The sequence below is a fragment of the Somniosus microcephalus genome, unplaced genomic scaffold, assembly GCF_052327205.1.
Source record: "Somniosus microcephalus isolate GS21.2 unplaced genomic scaffold, FLI_Smic_1.0 unresolved_chr8, whole genome shotgun sequence".
Lineage (NCBI taxonomy): Eukaryota > Metazoa > Chordata > Chondrichthyes > Squaliformes > Somniosidae > Somniosus > Somniosus microcephalus.
In genome coordinates, this window is record NW_028225186.1 from 39,142,769 (window position 1) to 39,149,153 (window position 6,385).

Below are 6,385 nucleotides of genomic sequence, written 5' to 3' on the forward strand. Positions count from 1 at the left end.
GGCCAATTGGCCTACTCCTGCTCCTATTTCTTATGTTCTTATGGTCTTATAGGGTCTGATGAAAGGGAGGAACTGAAAGAAATCAGTATTTGTAGGGAAATGGTGTTAGGGAAATTGACGGGATTGAAGGCCGATAAATCCCCAGGGGTTGATAATCTACATCCTAGGGTACTTAAGGAAGTGGCCCTAGAAATAGTAGATGCATTGCTGATCATCTTCCAACATTCAATGGAATCTGGAACAGTACCCATAGATTGGAGGGTAGCTAATGTTACCCCACTATTCAAAACAGGTGGTAGAGAGAAAAATGGGAATTACAGACCGGTAAACCTGACATCGGTAGTGGGGAAATGCTAGAGTCCATTGTAAAAGATGTAATAGCAGAGCACTTGGAAAACAGTGACAGGATCGGACAAAGTCAACATGGATTTACAAAAGGTAAATCGTGCTTGACTAATCTACTGGAATTTTTTGAGGATGTAACTGGTAAAATAGATAATGGAGAACCAGTGGATGTGGTGTATTTGGACATTCAAAAGGCTTTCGATAAGGTCCCGCATAAGAGATTAGCGTGTAAAGTTAAGGCACATGGGATTGGGGGCAAGGTATTGACTTGGATAGAGAACTGGTTGGCAGACAGTTGACAAAGAGTTGGAATAAATGGGTCTTTTTCCGAGCGGCAGGCAGTGACTAGTGGGGCACCGCATGGATCGGTCCTTGGACCCCAGCTATTCACAATATATAATAATGATCTAGACAAGGGAATTAGATGTAATATCTCCAAGTTTGCAGATGACACAAAGCTGGGTGGGCGTGTGTGCTGTGAGGAGGATGCCGAGAAACTCCAGTATGATTTGGACAGGTTGGGTGATTGGGCAAAAGCATGGCAGATGCAATATAACGTGGATAAATGCGAGGTTATCCACTTTGGTGTCAAAAACAGAAAGGCAGATTATTATCTGAATAGCAATAGATTGGGAGAAGGGGAAGTGAAATGAGACCTGGGTGTCCTTGTACAGCAGTCGCTGAAGGTAAGCATGCAGGTGCAGCAGGCAGTTAAGAAGGCAAATGGTATGTTGGCCTTCGTAGCGAGAGGGTTTGAGTACAGGAACAAGGATGTCTTGCTGCAGTTGTACAGGGCCTTGGTGAGACCACATCGTGAGTATTGTGTGCAGTTTTGGTCGCCTTATCTGAGGAAGGATGTTCTTGCCATGGAAGGAGTTCAGCGAAGATTCACCAGGCTGGTACCTGGGATGGCAGGAATGACGTATGAGGAGAGATTGGGTCGATTGGGCTTATACTCGCTGGAGTTTAGAAGAATGAGAGGGGATCTCATTGAAACTTATAACATTCTGACAGGACTGGACAGACCAGATGCAGGAAGGATGTTCTCGATGGCCGGGGAGTCCAGAACCAGGGGTCACAGTCTAAGGATAAGGGGTAAGCCATTTAGGACTGAGATGAGGAGGAATTTCTTCACCCAGAGAGTGGTGAACCTGTGGAATTCTCTACCACAGAAGGCAGTAGAGGCCAGTTCATTAAATATATTCAAGAAGGAGTTGGATATATTTCTTAAGGCTAAAGGGATCAAGGGGTATGGGGAGAAAACAGGGACTGGGTACTGAATTTGGATGATCAGCCATGATCGCATTGAATGGCGGAGCAGGCTCGAGGGGCCGAACGGCCTACTCCTGCTCCTATCTTCTATGTTTCTATGTTTCTATGTCCTTATATGGGATAAAATTAATACTCAACTAGAAACCGTTCCAGAAACCAAGAAGCTGGTTAAAAGGCAGAAGCAGAGTGCGGTAGTTATTGGGTGTTTTTTTGACTGGACGATGTAAAGAGTTGGCCCCCCTGCATCACTGCTGCGACCGTTGCCCTTCTTGCCATTTCAACAATCTGGACTTGGGTACAGGAGGCAGACGTATCGACATTTGCTGCTAACACGAAAAACAGGGAGCCTGGGTAGCTGTGAAGGGACCGTCAGTGAACATTTAGAGAAGAATATGGAGAGGAAATGTACACCAAATGGTGTGTTAAAAGCTGCCGAGGAGTCTCCAACAATAGATATTTACAGAGCAGAGGAGACCATTCGGCCCACTGTGTTAATTCTGGGTCTTTGCCACAGCAATACTAAACTAAACCCACTGACCCACTATCTCCCCATAGACCTGTATCAATCGCAAACTAATCCCACTGCCCCACTCTCTCCCCAAAGCCCTGTAACAATCCCAAACTAATCCCACTGTCCCGCTCTCCTCCATAGCCCTGTATCAATCCCCAAACTAATCCCACTGCCCCGCTCACACCCCATAGACCTGTATCAATCCCCAAACTAATCCCATTGCCCCGCTCACACCCCATAGACCTGTATCAATCCCAAACTAATCCCACTGCCCCGCTCTCTCCCCAAAGCCCTGTAACAATCCCAAACTAATCCCACTGACCCGCTATCTCCCCATAGCCCTGTATCAATCCCCAAACTAATCCCACTGCCCCACACACACCCCATAGACCTGTATCAATCACAAACTAATCCCACTGCCCCGCTCTCACCCCATAGCCCTGAATCAATCCCAAACTAATCCCACTGCCCCGCTCACACCCCATAGACCTGTATCAATCACAAACTAATCCCACTGCCCCGCTCTCACCCATAGCCCTGAATCAATCCCAAACTAATCCCACTGCCCCGCTCACACCCCATAGACCTGTATCAATCACAAACTAATCCCACTGCCCCGCTCTCACCCCATAGCCGTGAATCAATCCCAAACTAATCCCACTGCCCCGCTCACACCCCATAGACCTGTATCAATCACAAACTAATCCCACTGCCCCGCTCTCACCCCATAGCCGTGAATCAATCCCAAACTAATCCCACTGCCCCGCTCACACCCCATAGACCTGTATCAATCACAAACTAATCCCACTGCCCCGCTCTCACCCCATAGCCGTGAATCAATCCCAAACTAATCACACTGCCCCACTCACACCCCATAGACCTGTATCAATCCCAAATAAATCCCAGTGCTCCACTCTCTCCCCATAGCCCTGCGCCGGCACTTTGAAAGAGCTCTGCAATTAATTTCAATCACCTGCCCTTTCCCCATAGCCCTGTAATGTTTTTCCTTCAAGTATTTATTCAACTGCCTTTTGAAAGTTATTATTGAATCTGCTTCCACCGCCCTTTCAGGCAGCGCATTCCAGATCACAACAAATTGCTGCTTAAAAAAAATGTTTCCTCATGTCACCTCTGGTTCTTTTGCCAATCACCATAAATCTGCGTCCTCTGGTTACCGAAACTTCTGCCAGTGGAAACACTTTCTTCTTATTTATGCTATCAAAACTATTCATAATTTTGAACATCTCTATCAAATCTCCTCTTAACCCTCTCTGCACTAAGGAGAACAATCCCAGCTTCTCCAGTCTCTCCACATAATTGAATTCCCTCATCCCTGGTACCATTCTGGTAAATCTCCTCTGCACCCTCTCTAAGACCTTGACATCCTGTGTTGACTTTAACAACATAGCACTGATTTGACACGTTCCAGTGAAATATCATTGATCATTAAGAGATTGTAAATCTCACCTGCTTGCTGCTGGGGTTTGCCGATGTTGAGCTGAGACTGTAAGTGCAATGGTTTTGAAATGACAATCAGAGGGGATGTGGTTTAGACATCACATGAATGAAATGACAGTTTCATCTTAAAAAGGAGAAGTGTAAGTGAAGGCAGTCCACGAGGAGGCTGGATTGGCTCGTGTGTGTCATGGGCTGTGGTAACCCACTGTCCAAACTGCCTACTGTGGGCAGCAGCAGCTGTAACAGCTGGGAGCCCCTTTCTTTAACTTTACAACTTCCCTTCTCCACCTCTCCCCTCCTGCTGAAACCCATCACAACTGGTCCTCTGCTCAGCCATTGCCCACAGCCAGCAGGGCGAGTGGACAAGAAGCCAGGCTCATTCACCCTCTCCCTAACACAGGGCCACAGACACCAATTGTAACCGCTGCCCAGGCTCAGGTCAGCTCCCTCAGCACAGGCCGGGGATGAAGCCTGGGCCTTTCCAAATGCAAGGAAGCAAGAAACAAATACTGGCCAGGAAAGTCTCAGCGAGTTCGAGTAATCTGTGCATTTGTTTGATTGAAACCAAAACAGCTTCGAACACGAGGATGCTTCACACAGGTGGAGAAATTCAGTTCACTTTTTCGACACAATTCAAAGCAGCAGAAGCAATGAACATCCTGAAACCGGCAAATATGAACACATATATCACTAAGCAACAATAGAATAAGGAGCATATGGCACAGAAAAGGAAGAAATGAAAGAAAGATTCAAAGAAAGAAAGAAAGTACAAGGACTTTGGGTTTTATACACGGGCACTGTGTTTCTTTCTGCGCCGGGACAGCAGAGGGCACAATCGGAACATCAGCCACATTAGTGCCTGAAACATGGTTCAATAGGAACAGGAGGAGGCCATTCAGCCCCTTGAGCCTGTCGAACAGGAACAGGAGGAGGCCATTCAGCCCCTCGATCCTGTCAAACCGGAACAGGAGGAGGCCATTCAGCCCCTTGAGCCTGTCGAACAGGAACAGGAGGTGGCCATTCAGCCCCTCGAGCCTGTCAAACCGGAACAGGAGGAGGCCATTCAGTCCCTCTAGCCTGTCAAACCGGAACAGGAGGAGTCCATTCAGCCCCTCGAGCCTGTCAAACCGGAACAGGAGGAGGCCATTCAGCCGCTCGAGCCTGTCAAACCGGGACAGGAGGAGACCATTCAGCCCCTTGAGCCTGTCGAACAGGAACAGGGGGAGGCCATTCAGCCCCTCGAGCCTGTCAAACCGGAACAGGAGGAGGCCATTCAGCCCCTCGAGCCTGTCGAACAGGAACAGGACATTCAGCCCATCGAGCCTGTCAAACAGGAACAGGCCATTCAGCCCCTTGAGCCTGTCAAACAGGAACAGGAGGAGGCCATTCAGTCCCTCGAGCCCGTTACACTGGAACAGGAGGCCATTCAGCCCCTCGAGCCTGTTACACAGGAGGAGGCCATTCAGCCCCTCGAGCATGTTACACAGGAACAGGAGGAGGCCATTCAGCCCCTCGAGCATGTTGCACAGGAACAGGAGGAGGCCATTCAGCCCCTCAAGCCTGTTACACTGGAACAGGAGGCCATTCAGCCCCTCGAGCCTGTTACAATGGAACAGGAGGACATTCAGCCCCTCAAGCCTGTTACACAGGAACAGGTGGAGGCCATTCATTCCCTTGATCCAGTTACACAGGAACAGCTAATTTATTATTAATGTTTCATGTGATGTGTTTGCTCTGAAATAAATTGTTAAAAATTTTAACCTGCATTGGCCGGGAATCGAACCCGGGCTCCCGCGTGGCAGGCGAGAATTCTACCCCTGAACCACCAATGCTGACAGTGACAATAAAACCCATTTTCCAGTAGCTACAATTTATTTTTGACTTTTGTTAATAGAAGCGAGGACACTGCGGTAAAATAAAAAGCGAAATGCAGCAGATGCTGGATCTGAAATTGTTCATTAAATGTTGGAAACACTCCACAGGTCAGGGAACATCTGTGGACAGAAAAACACAGGGTTAACCTTTCAGGTCCATGAGCTCTCGGTAGAACTAAGATTTTGCAGCTTTGTAGGTCCCGTGTGAGTTTCCTTCCAAACTTTTTAAACTTTTAAACTGCTCAAAAATTACAAAATTAAGAAACTAACCTTCCCTCGAAAAATAAATGGCCCGTACGGGGATCGAACCCGCGACCTTGGCGTTATTAGCACCACGCTCTAACCAACTGAGCTAACCGGCCCATCTGTAAGGCTCACCTATAGAACCGTCCCTGTTTCTGGTTTTTGCCAGCTAAGTCACTTTGTCTTTGAAGGCTGTAAAAGAAAGACTTGCATTTCTACAGGGCTTTCACGACCTCAGGACATCCTAAAGTGCTTTACAGCCAATGAATACTTTTTGAACTGTTTTGCATCTGTGACAGGTAGATTGGTCAGGAGGAGGTCAAGTAGGTTTTCCCCTCGTGTTGGTTCCTTCACCACCTGCCGCAGGCCCAGACTGGCAGCCATATCCTTCAGGACTCGAAGAACTCGGTCAGTAGTGCTGCTACCGAGCCACTCTTGGTGATGGGCATTGAGGCCCCCCACCCAGAGTACATTCTGTGCCCTTGCTGCCTTCAGTGCTTCTTCCAAGTGGTGTTCAACATGGAGGAGTACTGATTCATCAGCTGAGGGAGGGTGGTAGGTGGTAATCAGCAGGAGGTTTCCTTGCCCATGATGTTCCTGTGTAACAGGCTTGAGGGGCTGAATGGCTTCCTCCTTTTCCTGCATAACAGGCTTAACATGCTGAATAGCCTCCTCCTGTTCC

At 48.1% G+C, this 6,385-nt stretch overlaps 1 non-coding gene across 1 annotated transcript; it reads right to left on the reverse strand.

Annotated features, from left to right (window-relative positions):
• Positions 1–5,748: 5,748 nt before the first annotated feature.
• Positions 5,749–5,822, reverse strand: trnai-aau (transfer RNA isoleucine (anticodon AAU)). Its single transcript has one exon. It is a non-coding gene; the product is annotated as a tRNA-Ile (tRNA).
• Between the last annotated feature and the right edge of the window lie 563 nt (positions 5,823–6,385).